Genomic DNA, 23,400 nt, shown 5'->3' on the forward strand with positions numbered 1-23,400 from the left:
CTCCTGTCCACCCGTCCATCCATCCACCCATCCATCTACCTGTCCATCTACCTGTCCATCCATCCATCTATCCATTCATCTATCCACCCATCCACCCACCCATCCACCCATCCATCCAACCCATCCATCCATCCATCCACCCATCTCTTCACTCATCTATCTGTCTAAACATACATATATTTATCCATCTATCCACCCACCCATCCATCCATCTATCCATCCATCCATCCATCCATCCATCCGTACATACATACATACATTTATCCACCAATCCATCCACCCATCCTCCCATCCATCCACCCATTCATCCACCCATTCATCCACCCACCCACCCATCTGTCCATTCATCTATCAGTCCATACAAACATACATACATTTATCCACCCATTCACCTACCCATCCACCCACCCATCCATCCATCCATCCATCCACCCATTTGTACATACATACATACATACATATATACATACATACATACATACATACATTTATCTACCCATCCACCCACCCATCCATCCATCCATCCATCCATCCACCCATCCATCTGTACATACATACATACATACATACATTTATCCACCCATCCATCCACCCATCCATCTGTACATACATACATACATACATACATACATACATACATACATTTATCCACCCATCCATCCACCCATCCATCCACCCATCCATTTGTATATACATACATACATACATACATACATACATACATACATTTATCCACCCATCCTCCCATCTAACCACCCATCCATCCATTTATCCTGGGAGGCAGTGGCTGAGACCATGAGTACTGAGAAATGTGCTGGACCAGATCCTGGTCAATTCCCTGCTTGTGTTCCTTATTTCTGCCCACTGTCCGTGAGTTGAGGAGTCCCTCAGCATCCATCAGAATAGACGTCCTATGAGGGAAATACATCTAGATGGCTTTAGGCCTCTGCGGTCTTGGTGCTTTGTCATCTTAGCTGACCTTGCCTATGGGGACAAAAGGCCCCACTCTCCCCAACTTGTTCCGGAAAGGGAGAAATTGTTGAGTCACATGTCTCTCCTCATTTTGCACCTGGTATAGACAGAGCCACCAGAATGAGACTTCCTGCAGGTCCTTCTAGCTTTCCCCACAAAGGCTTCTCCATACAGTATTTGAGTCAGTCCTGACAACCACTAGAGCCTGCCTCTCTGTCTGGCTGACAGTTCATCAGCCCAGGGGAGCTAGGGCAGAGGGGCCAAGGGACCCGCCCAAGCCCTGCATGATTGACAATCTGCTCACCTGCCTAGCACCTCCCTCCTGTGCATCCACCCCTGGCTATACAGCAACCTGATAGCCCTCACCCTGCTGCCTGCTGCTCCCTTCTCCCTGCCCATCTGACACCTGGGCTCTGTGCAGCTGTTGGGAGGATGTCTGGGGACCCTCCATCCTGCCTGTACCGCCGTGCTACTCTGCAACCAAGCCGGGAACACAGTCCACATCTGTGCAGAGGGGCGGAGCTCGTGTCTGCACCACTGTGATAGAGTGCCATGCACTGCGAGGCCCCACTGCGCACTCTTGAGTGCAAGAAGGAAGAGAGGAAGGAGTGGGGTGGGGGCGGGGTTCTTTCTCGCTGAGCAACGGAGCTAACCTTTCCCCTTCCTGTTCCTGCAGCTGTAACTCACCTGCGGTGGTAGTGGGGCAGGGGTGGGGGGAGGGGCCGCGGCCATGAAACTGTCCTTCCGTGTGCCCTGCACTGCTTGGTGGGCAGCAATCTCAGCCTGTAGCCTGCAGCAACCTTATCCGTGGGTTTCCGGGGATGGGCAGGAGGAGAATCAGTGTCTTCGTGGTGCTGTGCGGCAAGGTGGGTGAAACAAAACAAAACAAAACACCACCGGCCCTGTGTCCCCTCAGGAGAGCCCACCACGCTGATTCACCTTTCACCTCAGGCCTTATTCTCAGCCGTGTTACCTGTAATCTGCTCAGAGGTCGCTGCAACCAACCTTCCTTCCCCACAGCCAGGCCCCGCTCAGGCACGCTGCTGGCCCAGACCTTTTGCTATGGGCAAATGCCTAGGGACCGGTGTTGACTGGGGGCCTGAGAGAGGTCATCAAGGTCACGAGGTCTCTGCCCTCTGAAAAGGACAGAATAACACTTGCAAAGCAGCCTCTCCCTCTCTCTCCCCCTCCTCCTTCCCTTCCTCTCCTTCTTTCTCCCTTTCCTTCCTCCCCCACTCCCCCTTCTTCCTCCCTCTCTCCCATCCTTTCTCTTTTCCTTCCAGTCCTTACTGGACAGACACCCTGACCTTGACCCTCAGCCTCCAGACTATGAGAATTTCTCTTGCTTCTTGTAAATCATTACATGTGTGTATATGTGTGGCTAGGGGGTGTTATTTGTTGCTCTCACAGATAGGACCCTTCTCTTTGCCACCTCGGATGATGTCTCTGGCTTGGTAAAACAGGGACACAAAGGTCCTGCCACTCTGCCACTTCCCTCCCTTCCTGGCCTACCACCAACAATGCTCAGATCCTAGTGCTTATTAAGTCTCTGCTCCTGTCAGGAGCTAACCGGCTTTTGCTGCTCCCGGGATGAAGGAAGCTGCTTCCTGGGATGGGTGGCATCTCTGTCCCTGTGTGGGTAACTGTCCCATGTCATTCAAGAAGCATGCTGGGCCTGGGTACTGCAAAGGCTGGCAGAGGATTTTCAGGATAGCAAACCCTTTGACCTTGGGTCAGGCACCAGTATGGCTGTGCCCTCTCCCACTCCTGAGGTGGGTTCCACTCCTCCTTGTCTTGTTTCTGGGCAAGCCATCTGCCTCCTCTCTTTGGATACTCAGAGAGCCCTGGTCACCAGTGGAGGACTCTAACCACGAGTGGATCCAAGTCTTGGAGACAGGAAGGATAGTGGGAGCAGCCACCCTCCAGCCGAACCCCTCCCTGCTCCCGAGTGACGGGCCACAGAGTGGCCATGCTTGACACAGAGTTGTGCTTCCTGATTTGGGTTCAGTGCTAAGTTCACACCCCAGACTCACACCCACTTTTGTGATTCCTGTTAGTGCTGCCTTCCAGAGCACAGCTGGCTTCCGGAAGTTTCTGCTACACCCCCCCTCCCAACCCCCCCCAAACCTCCACCGTTATTGGCAACACCTGTGGAGTCAGCCCTCCTACTTGGAAAGTAAAAAGTTCCCTGGAGTAAAACGCAGTGGCTTAGGCTGTAGAACATACAGCCAAGTCTACTGCCTCATGTGAGAGCAAAACACCCCAACAGAGGAGTCCCTAAAGAGACTCACAAAGGTTTGGCTGACTGTGCACCGGCTTCAGTCCCAAGGTCAAGGACAGACCTTGTCCTGTGAAGAACAGGCCCAGGTGTCCAGGAAGTCACCATCACAAGGCTTTACAGTGAGCTGTCTGTCTGTGACTTGTTTTTCTGGATTTCGTCACTCGAGTGGAATTTCTTTTGACTGCGTTTTCAACCCTAAATACACTGTGATGGAGATTCTGTATTAATTTCCTTAAACTGGAGCTCAGCGTAAGGTGTCCAGCATGCGTACGTGGCAGGCCCATAAAACCTGAATCCAGTGCTGTCCCAGCCCTGTGCAGTGGAGCCTGAAGATCAGGAAAACTTACAGGACTGAAGAGGGTGGAAGAAGGGACCTGGGAAGCTTCAGGAAGCAGTAAGTGGCTTCTCCGTGAGGCACAGGAGGACGCCTGGCTCTTTAATGCTTTTTATTTTCTCTCTCCAACAATACCAATCACCCGGCTCAGGTTCTGGTCCCCAGCACAGACTCTTTGCCTTGGTTTCCAGCCACTCTGAGGTACCTGGAGAAAGGGCTCCCCAAGGCCCTGGGTGTACCCTCCAGGTTCTTAAGGGGAGCCCTGCCCTACCCCAACTTCTTGGCTAGCACCTCCTATAGGTCTTTAGGATCCTGACACGGGACCATGATACGGAGGTTCCTCTTTCTCCCAGGAGGCTTGCAAGAGGGAAGAGTGGCCCACATTGCTAAGAACGGCTCCACAATGCTGGCCCCTAGACTTAAAGGCCATCCAGCCAAGCTTGTGGAATTCTCTGAACATTTGTGGCAACTGGGAAACACACAGAAAGGCCTTGGGGGTAGCATCCTCTGCTTACAGGGAAGTAGCAGATGGCAGAAGCTTCTGGCAGGTCTGTAAGCACCAGAGTGCACCTGCAGTGTTTCTGTGTACAGGAGAGCTCTGCTTAATCAGGTCCTGCTGTCTTTCTTCTCTGGCCTAGGCTCTTGTGCATCTTGAAACTCTCATCGCTCATGTGGCTTGGGGGCGGGTTTGAACTCTTTTCCAGGGTTCAGACTAAGCAGCTGGAGAGCCTAGGATGTCCCCCCCTCCCCCAACAAACAGCTGAGAGTCTCAGCCTGGCAATATAGAATCAGGCAGGCAGTATGGCTCTGTCCTCCAGGAACAGAGGCTCTGTAACCCTGGTAAAGATCTTCCCCCATGGATGCCCTCTCCTTGTGCTAAGAACCACTCAGAACATTAACACGTACTTATAGCTTCTAGCCCTGTTTATACACCCATGTGAACGGGTGTGAGCACACTGAGGCACCAGGACACAGAATCGAGCCACAGCATGCTGGTCTGACAGTCCCAACCGGAAACTCTTGACCCTTTAGGAAGGTACAGGAATAGGGTTACAAAGACAGACAGACAGACAGACAGACAGACACCAAACACACTTGCCCCATATGGTGTCTCAAACCAGCATGGACACAAAAATATTTGAGGGAGCACAAGGCCCAGTGGCCCCTTCACATGAACTCTGACCCGACAGAAGGCCCTGTGAGTCATATTGTCTTATCTTAGGGTTTCTAAACACCATGACCAAGAAGCAAGTTGGGGAGGAAAGGGTTTATTCAGCTTACACTTCCACATCTCCATCCATCACTGAAGGAAGTCAGGCAGGATCTCAAACAGGGCAGGAACCTGGAGGCAGAAGCTGATGCAGAAGCCATGGAGGGGTACTGCTGACTGACTTGTTCAGCCTGCTTTCTTATAGAACCCAGGACCACCAGCCCAGGGATGGCACCATCCACCATGGCCTGGGCCCTTTTTATTGATCACTAATTGAGAAAATGCCTTACAGCTGGATCTCAGGGAGGCATTTCCTCAACTGAGGCTCCTTCCTCTCTGATGACTCTAGCTTGTGTCAAGATGATACACAAAACCAGCCAGTACCGGAGTGGATGTGGGAATGGAGCCCAGTGTGACCAGAGAGGGAGGTTGTGGCAAAGGGCTGTATGCTGGTGCTGCCTCTATTTCTTTAAGTCGTGCAGGGGTATGGGGCTGTGGGAAGGGCTGGGAAACCCAGGTCAGAGAATCCTAGGGATTCTGGGGCCACCCTGGATGTGACCAGCTCCAGTGACCTTGGCTTAGACTTACCAGATGACCTCACTGTACATACAGATGGGGAATCTGACAGGCTGGTGGCAGGGTGTACAGGGCACTCTGAGGGTACAAAGAGATCTATGGAGGACAGAAGCAACTGTGGGGATGGGGAGAAATGTCTGCTCACCTCAGACAGTAGCCAGCCCAGGGAGGTGGAGCCTCAGCAAAGTGCCTGGCAGGACTGTTATCATTCCATGCTTGTCTCTGCCCTGTGCCCAGCTGGGACCCAGCAGGACTGCCTCAGGCTCTCCAGGGAAACTGCCTCTCCAAGCCCATCTGACTGAGGCAGAAGACTGGTGAGAAGGAGCAGGGGGAGGGTAAAGGCCGCCTCTGGAAGCAGAAACGCCTGGAAGCCTTGGATGCTGCTGCTGTTGCCATGGCAATGCTGGCTGCAGGGAGTGGAGGGCATGTGGACCAGTAGCTGCCACTCAGCCTGGTTGTCAAGTCTTCTGGAGGCTCTCAGCCCTACATCCCTTCCTCCCTTACCCCTTTCAGTTCCCAAGGAGAGGTCTGTGAACTACACCTCTACTGCTCCCCCTGTGGAGAAACTCACTTCTAAGACACCCCAAGTAGACTACCAGGCCAGCTGACAATCTGAGCTGTCTAACCTAGGGCTGACTCTACCCTCAGCCTCAGTCTGTCCCAGAGGACAGAGGGTCACCATGAATCCCACACTGCTCCAGAGCGAGGTCAGTTCTGTATGGCTACACCTCAGAAAAGACATCATTCTTTTTTTTTTTTTTTTTTTTAAAGGGATATCATTCTTTTCCACTGGACTTAAGGCCTCAAGTCTGCCATGCCAAGCTGGCTGGGCTATCATGCAGAGATGTCTTCTGGAAGTTGTGTCCTCTTGGGGAAAAAACTGAGCCTCTGATCAAAGGAATCCTGAGATCTCCTGGATCCAGCTGTGCCTGAAACAACAGTGTGTCCGGACCTCTAATCATCTGAGTTAACACTTGGCCCTTTCTTGCTAAAACCAGTTTGAGTTCTTTGGGGATACAGGATAGGCATGCTGGGTTCCGGCCTGCCACTTCTGATCCAGCAGGTCTGAAGGATAGGAAAGAACCCTTTAAATACACTTTCCCCAAACTTGTGCCTCTTTGGGGCAGCAGGGGAGTCCATTGCATTGTGGGACTTTGTGTCCTCTGAGGCTGTGGCGTGGAAAATTTGGCTTTCTGGCACTTAGAAAGAGAGGCAGGGAATGTTCAGATCTTTCAGTGAGGAGGGGGCTGATGGTCCAAGCTCAAACAGTTAGACCTTGCAGTGATGGTTCCGCCCCAGCTTCTACTGATAACTGCAAAATCTAAAGCTGTCAGTCTTCCAGACTCTCCAAGGGCAACAAATATGATCAGGCCCTGAACCCAACACCTCCTGGATCTGAGATTCTCCTGCCTGAAGCAACACTCACAGCATGAGAATATAGAAGGGAGTCCCTGTTTCAACCATACCCAACTCTCACGGGAGACTCCCAGTACCAGTGGAGCGGATGACTCAGACCAGGGACATAGGGACACCTAGAACCCCAGTCTCCAGCCATACCTCAGAGGGCATCAAGGGTGCGTTCTACCTAAGGCTCAGAGATTCAGGCTTGTGTTAACCAAGCTTGTGAGGCTGTCTATACAGGCCCTGGGCTTCCCGTGAGTAGCTTTGGGATTTAAATAATCTCAACCATCCTACTTAGAGTGCCCTCTCCCTAGGAATATGGCGCACACTATGCTAGAACAACAGGCGTGTCACTGGGTGCCAAGCTGGGTGCTGGTGCTGAAGACAAAGAGAAGGCAGTCTCCGTTGCAAACCTGCACCAGCTCCTCAGCGCTGATGGCTTCACTCACCCAAACACGCTTCAGTAGAGAAGGTATCTGGGGTGCCTTTGGGTGCCTGCACTACCCTGTTTCTGGCTGGGACTTGTGACAGTGTCAATAAGGACTATCAGTGTGTATGAGAGTTACCCCAAGGTAAGCAACTCCCAGAGATCCTTCTCCTAGAGTGACCCTAAAACAAAGTGTCTGCTGGACAACCTTAACTGTCACCAGATCAGGATCCCACAATGCACTGTGTGCCATGTGCTCTGGGGAGGTGCACCCTGTGGCCTCGGGGAACAAGGACAGCCCACGGGAGCCTTGAGCTGCCCTGTAAGCCTTATCACCGGTCACACAGGCTTTGCTGCAGTAATGACAGAGATCACAGTGTCCCCAAGGTCCCTGGAAACACTCAACAAGGGTGGGTGGGTGCTCAACTCACGTTCCTTTGTTCTTTTCTGATCTGACCTCTATACAGCTGACCCTCACCAGGCACAGCTCCCAAACCAAGCTGTGCCAAGCTCCAATCTGTCTCTCCTTGTCATGCTCTTGGACCCGTGGGTTCCAGGCCTAAAGCAGAGCAAAGTCTAAGACTCCTTAAGCATTGGACAGCCCAAACTGTCCTCAGACCAAAGGTCAGGTAGCCCCTTCACCATATAGGAGGGTCACCGAAGCCTCACGGGCCTCTTGAGGGCCACAGTGAGCATGGCACTTCTCTCTGTGCTCTCCACCTGCCTGCTCCCTCCTGAGCCTGGCCAGGGGCTCCCACACCTCATGCTGGAATAGAGGGAGGATGTTGGTTCCCACAGAAACAGGCAAACATCCAATTTCATCTCTGCTCCTTCTCAAAGCCGACTAAATGACAGGAACACACCACAGGACAGAGACCGGCACAGACAAGGAAAAGGGGGGAGCCAGGGTGCTGTTGCAAAGAGAACTCAGCCTGTAAGGAGTCACTTAGTAGATAGAGAGGCCTGGGCAATCATCACAGGTGTGAGCAGCACCCCAGAACGCACTCTCTGTTAGGAGCCCCCTTCCTCACCTCCATACAGATGTATTTGTAAACCATACATGCCCTTTCTGGGGACAGCAAAGCTGTGACCTATTCAAGTCCATGTAGGTGCATCCTTCTGGACTGTGGGTTGCCTAGCATAGGAAATCCTATGCCATTTCAAAGATGGAGTCTGGAGAAAAATGCTTCGATGTGCACACGAACCTGGGGTTCCGGGCACACATCACCAGCATGTTTGTGTCTCCAAGAAGTCTCCTTGTTAGAATCTACCTGGTTTTGTCTAGCCTGGCATATCTCAAACGTAACTGGGAACTTGGTTTGTTTAATGTCACATTCATTGTCATCCATGGGATAAGCTGCTGTGTAAGTGTGGAAAAACAGAAGCCCTGAGTCACATGGCCAAGGACGGGACATAGTGTCCTTGAGGGTATGCTGCCCTAAGCCCTTGGGAGATGCTGCAGTGTGTGTGTGTGTGTGTGGGGGTGTGGGTCCTTGTCACTATGGAGGGGCTCCTCTATGTTAGCGCTCTCTCTCTCTTCTCTTCTCTTCCTCCTCCTCCTCCTCCTCTGCCACACTGAGTCATGCATGATTCATTAATCTTAATGAAAATGCAAATACACTGGCTTAATTGAAGGCTGTTATAGGACCACGCTCCGGGCTTCTGCGCCGACACGAACAGACAACCTTTTTAGCTTTCTTTGCTCGAAGAGGTACTATTGGTGGAGGTGGCACAGGAGGTGGAGGCAGTTTGGTTCCTGACGATGGGCCTGTTCCCCCCCCCCCCCCCCCCCCCCGCACACACATGCTCACCCTGGGTGCACTGGTTGCAGCTATGAACTCGGCCCAGCTGTCATTTCCTGGCCCTTGGATCCCCAACTTGGCAAGGGAGAAAATGCTAATTAAGGCTTAGCTTCCTGCTAAGAAAGAGCCCATTTCCTTCTTGCTATCCTGATACCACCTCCAAGTGGGTCAGAGAGGTTTCCAGATTCCCAAAGAAGCCATGGAAGAGAAAACTACCCCTAAGAGGCTGAGACAGATCCCTGGGCAGTAGGAGGAAGGGCTAACAGCTGAGCAGGGGATTGTTGGATTACCTGTCTCTTCCTTGGGCTCCATGTCCCCAGGTGTTTGACCAGCAGTTGGGTTCTTGGTCTCTTAGACATCATCCCTCAGTGCCCCTGAGTGGCCCACAGAGGTGCCAGGGCTGTGGAGGCCCTGTCCTCTCCAGAGACTGAGCTGAGAATCAGGTTTGCAACAGAGGGAACTAGAGTGGTATGGCAGCTTCACGTCCAAGGGGTCCCATCATGGAGCCAACCAGCTGCAGATGGAAAATATCTTGGGGAAAGCTATATCTGTGTGAGATATGTGCACTCCCTGTCTTCCATGTGCATGCCCCAAGTATAACAGAGAACAACCACCTCTATTATGATGTATGGTTAGATGTAGACCTACGCCATTCTGCACAAGGTCTTGATCAATCAGAAGTTGGCATCTAATGCCGGGCAGTGGTGGCGCACGCCTTTAATCCCAGCACTTGGGAGGCAGAGGCAGGCAGATTTCTGAATTCGAAGCCAGCCTGGTCTACAGAGTGAGTTCCAGGACAGCCAGGGTTAGACAGAGAAACCCTGTCTCGAAAAACAAAACAACAAAAAAAGATGTATGATCCAGCCCACGGGTGATATTTAATTTATTATAATTTAATTACATATAATTACATATAATAAATGACATTCAAACTCCCTCGTTCTGCTTCTAGATAATCTAGTTCTGAGGTAATAGCAGCTGGGGAGAGAGACATATGACATTCTGTCACCACCATTGCTTACATGGCTGACGCCGGGGCTGCCTGCCTTCCTCGAGGACGTCTTTGTCATTGAATGACAAGCAGAGGTGAGTCACTGCCATCCCAGGGTGACAAGTTCTGTCACTGAATGTTCTCCATGGTGTGACACAGGCGAGTCTGACAGGAACCATTTTCCTCGTCAACTTGATAGAAATGGGTCTGACCAGCCATGCTCTTGAGTGTCTGCTATAAAGACACGCCCACAGCGATAGATGGTCATCACTTTACTGCCCAGCCTGCTGCCCGCGTGTAGATTGTTCTACATAAAAAATTGTACACACACATACATACACACATGCACACACACATGCACACACACAGAGAGAAGACTCACCTCTTGACTATTCCATTGTTAATTCTCTGCTCTGAAATATTATATATGTCTTAGAAAGGTGGAAAAAGAGAAGGAAGGAAGGGAGAAAGGAGAAAGGAGGGTGAGAGGGAGGAGGGAGGGAGGAGGGAGGAAGGAGGATGGGTGGGTGGAAGGAGGAAGGAAGGGAGAAAGGAGAAAGGAGGGTGAGAGGGAGAGAGGAGGGAGGAAGGAGGGTGGGTGGGTGGAAGGAGGAAGGAAGGGAGAAAGGAGAAAGGAGGGTGAGAGGGAGGAGGGAGGGAGGAAGGAGGGTGGGTGGGTGGAAGGAGGAAGGAGGGAGACGGGGAAGAAGGAAGGAAGAAAGGAAAGAAGGAGGAAGAAAAGAAGAAGGGAGGGAAGAAAGGAGGGAGACAAGGAGGGAGGGAGGAAGAGAGGGAGGAAGAGAGGGAGGAGAGGCCCAGGACCTGTACATCTCACCACTTCCCACAGGCCACATAGGAAGGAGGTCATTTGACATGGTGTGTTGCATGGAGTCCTTGAACCTCAGCCACACGCAGGCTCTGACAGGCTCCTCCCAATGGGAACTCCCTCCACCCCCTCTCATCCTGTTCCGGTGCCATCACTAGATTCCACTACCTTCTTGCCACCTCTTGTCCCCACTTGTCAGGACCAGTTCTGGGGCCCTCCATGCACTTCTTACAGGTCCTGGAGGCACCTCCTCAGGAGATGCTATGGTAGGCACACAGCTAAGATGTAAACCTCCACACAGCAGTGACTGTTTCTATTATTATTATTATTATTATTATTATTATTATTATTATATCAATGTCTCACCAGCAACTCTAAGACTTTGTATTTTATGTCAAAGTTTAATTTCTTACTCACTTTGTCACCTGTCGTTGTTCCCGGGGGCCGGGATGCAAGTCAAGCGCCTAGCAGAGGAGGAGATCACACGCTACACAAGGTGACTGTCATTCAGTTTGTCTCAAGCTATCGCGGGGACTCTCTGGCCCCACTTGCCACCAGAGGACCAGGTAGTCTTTTCCCAAGGACAAAGGCAGGAGCCAAGGCCACAAGGTACTTTCTTCTCTCACAGGAAATAACCAACCCCGTTAAGCCCAGCAGCAGAAATTAACATGAAGAGAAAAAGTAAGAAACATACATAGGCCACCTACAGACTCAACATCTCTTGGGGTGGATGTGCTCTGTCCCTGGGGATGTGTATCTGTAAGCTCTGGTACTGAACAGGGTCTGGGACCTCTGTCCCTTTCTATGACTTAACTAATGGGCGGAGGCTGAAACCCATGGGCTCTCCAAACCACTGTTCTAAGGGCTATTCATGGCATACTGGTGGGCACCCTTACCCTAAATGGATTCATGGTTTTTTGTTTGTTTTTTAAGGCATATTTTGAACCTCTGTCTGTCTGTGTTATGTTCCATTTGGACCAAGACTGCTTGCTGTCCTGGCTTCTTCTTTGCCAGGATCATGGAGAATTCCCTGTCAGTCAGTGGTTACTGACCTGATTCCATATGTCTGTGTCTGTGTCTGTGTCTGTGTCTGTGTCTGTGTCTGTGTCTGTGTCTGTGTCTGTGTCTGTGTCTGTGTCTGTGTCTGTGTCTGTGTCTGTGTCTGTGTCTGTGTCTGTCTGTCTGTCTGTCTGTCTCTCTCTCTCTCTCTCTCTCTCTCCCCCAGATTGAGGTGTGTGTGGAGTGGACACCTAGCTTCCTAATGTGCTTCCTTGATTGTCTGAACCAAGCACACACTCCAGTCCAGCTCTAGAGTCAGGGAAAGCACAGGAAATATCAGATAGTCAGCCACTTTGGAGAGGTCCCTCCTAAGCCTGGTGCCGGGTACACACATAATGTAGTGTTTGATGGAGAAATCCATCAAACTAAGGAAAACCAGGTGGCTGGGGTAGGGAAGTCTCTGGTGTTACATCAGTCCCTCTCCCCCACCCCTCACCCCCCACCCCCACCCACTGGCAACTGAGCCGGCATCTTGAACAGGCTAGCATCTTCAACACAAACTGCATGAACCTGAGCCTGGTCCAGGGACAGAGAGAAATGAGCCCCAAAGCCCTATCTGTGAAGTCCACAACCCAGAAAGGGAAAGAGTCTGTGAAATATTGAGGACAGACCAGCATCAGCTATGCTAAGGTGGCCACTTGAGCCAGCAGGCTGGGGCAGGTCCCATAGATGCCTGCGGCCAGAAACCACCCTTCCCATCATCCTCATGGATTGTCAAGCTTGAACAAGAATTTTTATTGTGATTACCTTTGTCCCAATATATCACAAAAAGTCCACAGGGGTGCCCCCTCTCCTGACCACAAAAGCCCATCTTCCCATTCAAATGAAAAAAAAAAAAAAAAAAAAAAAAAAAAAAAAAAAAAGACTTCGTTTTTCCAGGTAGGCTTTTTTTTTTTTTTAAATTGCAATAAAAGAAAACCAGTAATTTGCCAAGCAACATCGCTGGCCCCTCTTCCAGTGTGAGTGTGCTCACCGCAGGATCCAGCTTCTTTAAAAAAAAAAAAAAAAAATGAGGCTTCGTCTCAGACACACACCAGGGCTTAGAACAAAGTGCCCTTTAGAGATCTGAAGCCTGAGCGACGGTTACGGTGGTGACGCACAGCCAGGCGGATGGCAGCAGGGGTACAGATGGAAGGTGCCCACCCGCTGGCTCTGCCGTCACCCCCGGGGGCTTCTGGAGAGTAGCTGGCAGATGTGAGGGCTGAGGCTCCGCTCCTCGGAAGAGCAATTCTTGCTTCTGGCGGTAGGAGGAAGGTGGGATGCCAGCACCCCGACGGGGGCATGCGGCCTTGCAGAGGGTCATTGAGCAGCTGACGTGAGGGGAGCGAGGATGACGTCACCGGTGACGAACGAAGAGGGACCATCATGAAATACGCCATGGGAGGGAAGGAAAAGCTTTGTGCGGGAACACTTAAGGAGAGAGCTGTCCTCCCCACCCCAGGACATTTTCTCCGTGGAAAACAAATGATGCAGTGATTCACAACGCTAAATTGTGCCTAATTTAAGCAGGGGAGGGCACTCACCCCGTGTCCATCTTCTGCAAGGAGACAAAACGGGGTTCTGGGGGGGATGAGAAGCAGCAAGTGCTTTGTTAATTAGGAAGCAACCACCAGCTCCCTATTGTTTTCAGCCTAGGACAGAGCTGGTTGGTGAGGGTGGTCTTAAAAAAAACCCTCATGCAATTGCCAAACAAAGCAACCATGACTTTGGGTCCTATAATGGCTGCCCCTCCTTATTCACCAAGGGACCAGCTCCAGGCTCATTAGCACCTCAAGTGGGCCAGCTCTCCCTAGTTCACAGGTCGGCCCTGCTGTGTTACCCTAAGGGAGAAGTTTACATCTCCAACCACGGACACCAAAACCCTAGAAAACTCAGGACTCAGGACCTCAGGAAGGATTCTGCTGCCTAGCTGGCCTGGGGGTGGGGGTGGGGCTCTACCATCCATGGTGCAGTGGTTGCTTTGAGCTGGAGGCCTCCAGAAGAGAGCCACTTTCTCTCCTCAGCACCACTGTCTGTAGAGCATGCCCATGAGCAGGTGCGAACACTGTCTGTCACATCTCTGTTGTGGGGTCCGGTTTTTTGTTTGAAACACACACACACACACACACACACACACACACACGCCTCTCTAGGGTCCCAGTCTTATCACCTCTTAGCAGTCCTTTATCATCCAAAGGACAAGGATGGTCAGGGCATTCTAGATGCGATTGGGTGTTGGGGTGACGGTTCCCAGGGGAGGCTAAACTGAATCTCTCTTGGAAAGAAAGCTGGGGGAGACAGATGATGAGACCCCGGCCCCAGCCCCCCTTGAGGTAGAATCAAGTTGTCTAACTGTGTTGGGTTCTGTCCCCACCTCTGTGGAATGGAAAGGTCTGAACAGGCCTGGTATCGTCCTAAGACCCAAGGAGACAGCTTCTTTGACTACTTAGAATTGGCCAGTTTTGTTTATAAGTGCAGCAGAGATGTGGAAGAGGTGGTCCACAAGCTCCTTCTTCAAGACCCCCAGTCAGGGTGGGATAGAGATATTGAAGTCACTCGTGGCCCAGCTGGGGGCCTCCTGCAGAACTGTTTGTGACACCTGTTCTCAGTGTCTGAGATCCCAGGGGACCTGGGCAGGAAGTAGGTGTCATATACAGTATGAGGAAGAAGACCAGCATGGTCTCTCTGCCTGGGTTTGGATAGGTTGGCTTCTGGACAGCTGTATGCACGCCCTCCATTGTGTAGAGAAGAAAGCTGAGGCACACCGAGGTGGCAAAGCCGACACCAAATGCCACTCAGAAATGAATCCTCAAAAGGAGACCCTGTGCCTTGCAAGGTAAGACTGACTTCAGCTTCCAGACAGTTCATTTCTGAGTCTTCCCTGAGGGTCCTCATGTTTCAGGAGAGGCCAAAGACAAGCATGCACCTTTTGCCTGCAGTTCTAGTCCGAGTACCTACTAGTACTTGAACAATGGAGCTGGGTCGTGGCCCTGCTGATAAAAGATTTTTTTTCTTCTTCTTCTGTAACTCTAAGTACCTAAGGAATGCGGTGGTTACACAGGCTGGTCCGTTTGTTAGAATAAAACCACAAGGAAATGATCTTGCTCAGGGACCTTGGGCGTGGCCTCTGCTAGCAATGGAATGGCAATGAGTTGACTCCTGGCCCCAGTGAGTGACAGGGAAGGCCCGGGGCATAAGGTACAGCTGGGCATGTTGCTCCCTTTTGATGGGTCCCAAGAGTTAGGATGTGAAGGCACGGAACCAGGGCAGCAGTAAGCTGGACTCCTATGTTTGTAGGTTAGGAGGCAGCAAGTTGCCCTCACCCCCAAGGCTGGAACTTCCACCCTCCTTGCGAATTCCTGCCTCCTAGGTCTCAACTTTCTCTCTTGCTGCCAGTACCCAGGAGGATTTTCTAACACTCTGATCTTTCCTCCCTGGTCTGTGCCACCTTCCAGACCCCAGTTTGTAACAAAAGTACCAAGACACATTTTCTACTTTGTACCTCCAAGATGGGAATACAGGCTCTCCTGTGCACACATCTCTGGTGGCTGTACACCCTGTTTTCCTCTATGAGGACGCTTGGTAGATTGGGTCAGACCTGCTCTATTCACTCCAGGTTACCTGAGTTACCCTGAAAAGCCCTGTCTCCAAATAGCCATATTCTGAGCCACTGGGAATTAGGGAGGAAATATGGATTTGGGAGAGACATAATTCACCCCACAACAGCCTGGGGTCAGTTCTTGAAATAAATCACCTTCACAAAGATCCCTCCCCAGGCTCTGCTTCTAGGGGAACATAGATTGGAAGTGGACCTCCAGCTTTTTAGTAAAGGAGGGACGATCCCTCCATCCCTTAGTGTAGGATGTATGTCAGCTTGTTGCCTGGAGATCAGCTCCTGGCATGCACCTGTAGCTGCTGGTACTCCCAGGGGAACAGGTCAGGAAAAAAATAGAGAGGGGACCTGGGATAGGGTTCTGTCCACACTTCCCTTGAAAACCGTGGTGCTGTTCAGAAACTGCTTCCATGTGTGCTTTTGTTGATGGAAATCCGACAATTTCCAAAATTCAACTAGCAATTGAAATCAGGGACGGGTCTTGTGGTTCAGCTGGTGGAGTGCTAGCCTAGACGGGTGACATTCTGAGTTCAGTCCCCATCATTCCACAAGCCCAGATGTGGTGGCCTGTCTCTAATCCCAGCCAGCACCCAGGAGGCAGAGGCAGGAGGTTCAGAAGTTCAAGGTCCATCCTTGGCTACCCAGTGAGTTCATGGCGGGGGCCCGTGTTATGTAAGACCCTGTCTCAAAGGAAGAAAGGGAGGGAGGGACGGAGGGAGGAAGGAAGGAAGAAAACAGTTTAATAATATAAATAATTTGCTCTTCAACTTTCTTGACAGAGTCATCTTTGAGTTCCTGGTAAATCAGAGGAACAAAGGAATTACAAATTACAGGAATGGAAAGAAAGCCACTCCACAGACTAGCCCCAGGGGCTTCTCCAGCTGGCAAGGGAGCTGGATCCTTCAGCCTTCCCAGACTCAGCCAGGGACATTGGGAGTCAGGGCTCCCTGCAGTTCCCAGCCACAAAGCCAGCTCCACATGCGATAACAAACAGTTTAATTAACCTCTCAGCTTTTTCCATCTCTGTGGCAGGACTCCAAATACTTGCCACTGGGAGGCCGGGAATGAATGTCTTCCATCAGGATGGACACAAGAAACTACAGTACTGTGAGCATCAAGAAGGGAGACAGCCTGGGCTCCAGGCACAATCTCCTATCCAGATGTGTCTCATCTGCCTCCTTAGACATGATGTGCATTCTCCTCTATACTGGACAGATACCCTGAAGCTGCACCCATCCAGTGCAATGGTCTGTGGGGCCCATGTCCTATTGAGCTTCAACTACCTCTTTCTCTAAGTGGTGGGGGAAGGGGGTGGATGGATTCTTCTTCTTCGTCAGGGGCTCAGTGGGAATCCAGCCTCACTAATTGCCTTTTAATAAATGGGTTATTTTTTTTTAAATAGGTAAGTTGTCTGTCTGCACTTAATTAATAGTGACTAGTTACTATTGCAACCCATTTATCTGAGACAAGCTCTTATTTCTGTGAGAAATCCAGCACTCACTGCCTTATTATTTGGGTCAGAAGAGACAACGTACGCAGTGCATGAGCAGCTGGGGCAGGTGGATCCTAGTCTAGATCTGCCACCATTTGGTCACCATGCTCAAATTCAGCCTCTAAGATTTTGCTAAGGGTTTGGTTTCTTACAGTCAAACACCACTGGGCTGTAGACAGAGAATTCCTGACCCCAAGGATGTCAGAAGTAGCTAAATGGGCCATTGTTCCTGGCTGGCCCTTACAGTATGGAGTGAGGGTTGGGGAGGGTTATATGAGAAGTTGGAAACCTGCAGCCAGAGTGAGCTATGAGGGTTTGTCTGTCACCTGTGGGGTCCCTGTGTTTCAATGTCAGGGAGGACCTGGGGAAGAAAGGCAAATGGAGGTAGATACCACACTCACAGGAGAGCTCACTGACAGAGAACAGGTCGAGACCCACAGACTGCCTCCAGGAACTTTTAACCCTGGCTCTCAACAAAGCTTCAGCTACTGTCCTGCAAGGAGGACCGGAAGCCATATTCCCACAGATAATCCACTTGTCAAGATGCACATTTGTGTGTATGTGTGAGCATGTATACAAGTGTATGTGTACGGGGATGCGTGTGTGCACCTGTGCGCATGCGTGTGGAGGCCAAAGGCCAACTTGGATGTTTTCCTCAATTGTTTTTCGCCGTTTTGCTTCGTTTTTGTTTTGTTCTCAGAGTCTTTCGCTGAGCCTGGAGCACACCCATCCAGCGTGTCTTAGTTTCCTCCCAGCCCCAAGACACACACATTTTGAGGCCAATAAGAAGTCCTGTTTTTGTAGGAAGCAGTTAACAGCCTATGCTTGACCCTTCCCCTATAACCTACCCTGTCCCAGCCGGCACAAAAAGGCTGTGACCCAGCAGCTCTATTCTTCTGGTAGCCCTTGCAGATGGCCAACGTGGCATGGATGTGTTAACTGCTTCAGGGACTGTTCTAAGTAGGGACTGAGATCTGAGTGGCTTTCCTTACAACCCAATGAGAGGCTCTTCCCAAGGCTTCTCTGGTTTATTGGGGGTACAGTGGCATAAACACAGGAGGCCCTGTCTTATAGACCCCAAACACTGGTGTCTCTCACCACCAGTGCATTGTAGATTGCGAGGCCTGGCTCTTCAGGGCATCCCTTCTTGCCTGTTATTAGCTTGGGAACACCCATTCATTATATTGAGATAAGCAAACTCAGACGCCAGCCCAGACCAAGTTCCTCCAGGCCAGAGGAGGTGGGAAGAACCACCCTCCTCATAGAAATGGGCCCTGGGCTCCTGGCTAGGAGGAGCTGGGGGTTGGACGCTGAGTTGAGCAAAGGCCTGCAGTAAATGGAGACTATCCTTCTGACGAGTCTCCTTAGTGGGTCTAGGGAGGCTCAAAGGACTTAGAGACCCAGGGCCAGTTTGGATCCAATGTTCGGGGACCTCAAAAGCTGCTGAGTCAGAGCCAATAAAACGGCCCACCTTCACACCCCAGGCTGCTTGCCTCCTGCTTCCTGTGCCAGCGCCATTTGTAAATAATCAGCTTACACAAATGAGATTCTTTAAGCAAGCAGCACATCTCTACATGGCTTTGCGTAGGAGCCAAGGCTCCGAGGTGCCAAAGGGACACAGGGAATATGCTCTCTGAAGCCTCCCTTTTGTCTGGTCCCTTCCTCTGCAGGGTGGCCACTGTGGCACACACGAGCAAGCACAAGGGTATCTATTGTCTAACCGGGTTACACAGAGATGGCTCTTTTCTGCACTCTTTGATTTTTTTTTCCTTCCTTCACCGTGTGCCAATGCTTTGCCCACGGAACAGAGCTTTGGCTCTTTCTATGGCCGAGCTGCGTCTCATTGGATGGTGGCTCACAGTTGCAGATGGCTGATGTTCAGACCAGCATCATATTAAACAGTGATCTTCAACACACTCTTCCAGGTAAGTGTCCACAAAGAGAACGCAGTGGTGGACAGCAAGACAGACAGACAGATGTCTGCAGATCTGCATCCCCGCTTGCAGGATGTGGTGGAAGCCTCTGGAAGCCTTTGCCTGGTATACGGCTGGCTGCTGGCTTTGACCTGGTGTTCTTCCATTCGATGAGAGACATACGCGTGGCAATCTGGCCCAGACAGACCTGCAGATCCGTCTGTCCTAAAGTAATACTTGAATACTAGAAACCGATTACCCAGGAGGAGGAAGAAAAGGGGGGTTTAGGGGGGCCAAAGCAACTCCTGGGGGCCAGGGCTGTCCTGCCTGGCTAAGCCCTTGTCACTGTTGGGTCCCAGGGTTCTTGTGTGTTGACAGGGACTACCTCTAGTTGAGGCAGGAGAATAAGGCAGAGAGATCCCCAAAACCTTACACACAGGGGTATAAATTAGCACATAAGAGGGTCTAGCAGAGAGAAAGACTGGAAGCCCACCTCAAAGGATGTTGGCTAACAGGCCTAGCATGCAGAGAAAAGCCTGTTCAACACAAATGCATTAGGAAACCTGCAGACCTGCAGTGTGAAAGCCGGCCCTTTGTATAGCAGTGAGGAACGGAGAACCTTCCTGCCTGCTCCAGCCCACTTCCTTCTTTGGAAGTAGTCCTTTGTTAGTAAAATGTCCCCATTCCTGTCACCATCCACGTGTCTCTGTCCAATTCCTGGCCTGGGGACACAAAAGCCTTGACATCCTAAGGGTTGCCTACTGAACCCCAGCATCTGCAATATCACAGAGGGATGCCCCTTTCCCTGACCGTAAGGGTCATAGCTAGCTACCTGGAAGCAAGAAACACTGCCCTTCTCCCATAGATCTAGCTGTATCCTACTGAGATCTACTCGTGTATCCTCCAACCTCCTAGAAACAAAATGGCGGAGGGGCCAGGAGACGCTTTGCCACACCAGTGGGTACACTATGAGGGCTGGTCATCCCACTGACTCTGATCCAACAGGGCTAGGGGCTCTTAGAGTCTACCAGCCCTGGGAGGATCAGCCTTCCTGGGGTGACTGTCTTGCGGTGACAGTTGTGAGACAGATGGAAACAGATCTAAGAAGAGCGGTTGGAGCCCATCCATCAGCACATGGGTTATTAGACTATGTGCATACGACGCAGAGAGGCACAGGTGGGCCGAGGGAGGTGACACTGGGATGCTGACGGCGCCATCCCTGCAGGGACGACACTGCCGTTCCCTTCCATCTTCTGTGATGCTCTTCATGTGACTTCCATGTGAATGGAGAAGTATTGTAAGAAATAGTTTGACCCTCATACATGGTTCCTGGGGTGCTGTGAGCTGGCCCTAGCCCCTGCACCGGAGCCCCGCATCTGTCCCATCCCATGATGTGATTCGATTCGTGTGCTATGATTTACTCCACAGCACCCTAAGACTGGATAGGAAGGGAAGAGAAGTTCTGGGTGGGTTCTGCCCATGAACAAGCCTAGGCTGCACTGAACACACTGTCTGGAGGAGAAAGCTCCTGGGTCAGGCTCAGCCCAACACCCTGCTCAGCTTATGTGTGGAAAGAGGACTTGACCACTACCTGCGTGGGGAGGTCCAGGGTGGAGGATTCAGGACAGTCAGTCATACACTCTCCTTGATACCCCTCACCTGAGAAGTCCTCACCTGAGAAGTACTTTAGAACTGACAGGTAGCAAGGATCTTCTTTCCCCAGAACTACTGGAGTTTCCATCCCAAAAGGTCCATGGTCACCTGATCCCAAAGGCTCAGTTCTTTCCTCATGGTCCCAGATCATGAGGCACCCCCATGCCTCATTGTCCCCTCAACCATAGGTCTGGGTTTTTTTTTTTTTTTTTTTTTTTTTTTTTTTTGGTTTTTGTTTTTTTGAGACAGGGTTTCTCTGTGTAGCTCTGGCTGTCCTGGAACTCACTCTGTGGACCAGGCTGGCCTCGAACTCAGAAATCTGCCTGCCTCTGCCTCCCAAGTGCTGGGATCAAAGGCGTGCGCCACCACCGCCCGGCTCTACCCATAGGTCTGAACTGATCTGTCCTGCAGCTCGCACAGTCTGACATTCACAATTCACTGTGTCCAGAGCCTCCACCTCTCAATGCTCAGAACACTGGTCATGTGCAGGAAGGATTTTTACAGATGGCTCACCCCAGCCATGTGGCTACCCTACCCTGGGTACCAGGTGACCACTCTTCTAGCTTGTAGGCCACCTGCAGTAGGGACAGAGCATTTGTGTTTGTATGTGTGTGCATGTACATACATGTATTGTGTGAATATGTATGTGTATGAATACGTATGTATGCAGTGTGTGAATATGTATATGTGTGGATATGTATGTGTGAATATGCATGTATGTGAATAAGTATGTGTGTACATGCACATACATGTATATGTATGAATATGTGTGTGCCTGTACATGCATGTATGTGTGTGTATATATATGTGTATAAATATATATGGGTGTGCATGTACACACATGTATGTGTGTGAATGTGTGTGTGCCTGTACATGTGTGTGAATAAGTATGTGTGTGCATGCACATACATGTATGTGTATGAATATGTGTGTGCCTGTACATGCATGCATGAATGTGTGTGAATATATATATGTGTGTGAATATATGTGTGTGAATATATGTGTATAAATATATATGGGTGTGCATGTACATACATGCATGTGTGTGAATGTGTATTTTTATGTGCATGTACATACAGGTATGTGTGTGAATATGTCTGTGTGTGTGTGTGTGTGTGTGTGTGTTTCCACTTCACATAGCAGAAAGAGGAGAGAGAAGGGAGGGGAGAGAAGTGACTTCGGGACAGAGAGTGACTGAGCTGATGCCCAGACATGACCTCGGTACCTTTAGCTTCAAGAGTATTTCTTGATTTAGTCATAGCCCTTGAGGGGTCAGGAAGTGGCCAGGGGACTCCCATTTTCTAGTCACACTCTCCCAGGTGTGTAAACCATGCATGTAACATTGCTTAGAAAGTAGAGAGAACTGCAAGTTGACTAATGAAGTTGATTCACGGCCGATAGAATCCATACAGATTTATTGTGTGTGCCCGTAGTGACTCTCAGGCTTGGTTATGGTGAAGACAATGGATCCCTGCCTGAAGGAAAACTTTCTGGAATATTCTGTAAGTTGAGAAAGCATTTGAGAGACAAAAGCCAGACTTGGCTCTGAGAAACACATTTTCCATTCCCTCTTCTTGAGCCAACAAGTGGTATGGAGAGCATTGGGGGCTGCTTGGCAGGAATCTGACATTGGGCCAGGACAAGGGATGGGCTTCAGGCAGGAATCTGACATTGGGCTAGGACAAGGAAGTAAGTTCAGGCAGGAATCTAAATTTTAGGCTAGAACAGGGAAGTAGGCTTCAGGCAAGAATATGGCTTTGGGCTAGGACAGGGAAGTAGGCTCAGATATCTTGGTCATCCTGATAAGCCCTTAGAAACAGTGATCTTGAGACTTTGTTTATTGTCTTGCTTGTTCCTTGACTATTTGCATCTATTGTATTGCTAGTTCCTCAACCTAGAACTGGCCTTATTACTTGCATGTAATTAAAATGGTATAAGAGCAGATTGGGGAAAAAATTAACCCGCTTCAGCCTCTGAATTGGCTGAGGTCATGTTACAACGTTGTCTAATTGTCTTTTTTCTTTTTAATCCTGGCTCCTGCCCTGGAGAATCTGTTGACTGACTGAGCTGGCTTGGTCAAGATAGGTCTGTCCTTTGTCCAGTATGTCTGATGGTCTGAGTGTTCTAGCAGGGCACACCCCAACAGTAACTTCTCATAACCATGATCCCCTAGGAGTGCAAAATAACACCATAGAAGTCAAGAGAGCAAGCTGTGTTTTGTACAGTATAGGGGTGAATACTGGGAAAGAAGAGCCCTACCACTGAGCTACACCCCAGGCCCCAGAGACCGTCTTGACTGTGCCACCTGTCAGCATTGCCTCAGTTTTCCCCAACAAGGGGGAACGCTATCCTTTGCCCAAAATGGCTGTCTTCACCAAGGAACAGGTCGGCACGAACAACCTAGCCAGACTCTAAGATCGGCCAACTCTCCCCCATGGAGTCCATCATTGATGCATCGTGGTTGGTGGTTAGAAGGCATAGCTTCCCTGCATTCCCCTTAACCTCCCATCTCGGGGTTGAAGGATAGACTTGAGTGTGGGCCCTGTGTAGGAGGAAGCTATCCAACTGTAGAAACCCTGGGGGCTTCTTCCACAAGCTCAGCCCTAGCTCCCCTAAGAATACCCTAGCTCACGGTAGATGCTGTGCTCCAAGAAACTCATCCTTTCTTGCCACAAAGAACTTCATCCCATCAAGAGGTGCGTGGCTTCCAGCAGGCAGCAACTGAGTTTAGGTTACTGAATGGCCCTGTTGTGTAGTTGTGAACCAGAAGGGGAAATTTGAGAGTTCGGAACATTTCCTATCCTTTGGGGCATTTTTTTTATTTGTTTGTTTGTTTTTGTTTTTATAACACACCGTAGTCCGTGGCAGCTT

At 50.6% G+C, this 23,400-nt stretch overlaps 2 long non-coding RNA genes across 5 annotated transcripts; both read left to right on the forward strand.

Annotated features, from left to right (window-relative positions):
• The first annotated feature begins 1,703 nt into the window (after positions 1 to 1,703).
• LOC143435166 (uncharacterized) lies at positions 1,704 to 10,471 on the forward strand. 2 transcript variants are annotated; one of them, XR_013105223.1, is made up of 3 exons: positions 1,704 to 1,838; positions 6,145 to 7,346; positions 9,956 to 10,471. It is a non-coding gene; the product is annotated as an uncharacterized LOC143435166 (long non-coding RNA). The 2 variants fall into 2 exon arrangements; XR_013105224.1 differs by lacking the exon at positions 1,704 to 1,838 and adding an exon at positions 3,186 to 3,647.
• A 240-nt stretch (positions 10,472 to 10,711) lies between these two features.
• Positions 10,712 to 16,860, forward strand: LOC143435165 (uncharacterized). Of its 3 annotated transcripts, XR_013105221.1 has the most exons (4): positions 10,712 to 11,316; positions 11,449 to 11,501; positions 14,562 to 14,694; positions 16,251 to 16,860. It is a non-coding gene; the product is annotated as an uncharacterized LOC143435165 (long non-coding RNA). The 3 variants fall into 3 exon arrangements; XR_013105220.1 differs by having other exon boundaries at positions 10,717 to 11,501; XR_013105222.1 differs by lacking the exon at positions 11,449 to 11,501 and having other exon boundaries at positions 10,718 to 11,316.
• Positions 16,861 to 23,400: the final 6,540 nt, after the last annotated feature.

The sequence above is a fragment of the Arvicanthis niloticus genome, chromosome 20 (assembly GCF_011762505.2).
Source record: "Arvicanthis niloticus isolate mArvNil1 chromosome 20, mArvNil1.pat.X, whole genome shotgun sequence".
In the NCBI taxonomy this organism is placed as follows: domain Eukaryota; kingdom Metazoa; phylum Chordata; class Mammalia; order Rodentia; family Muridae; genus Arvicanthis; species Arvicanthis niloticus.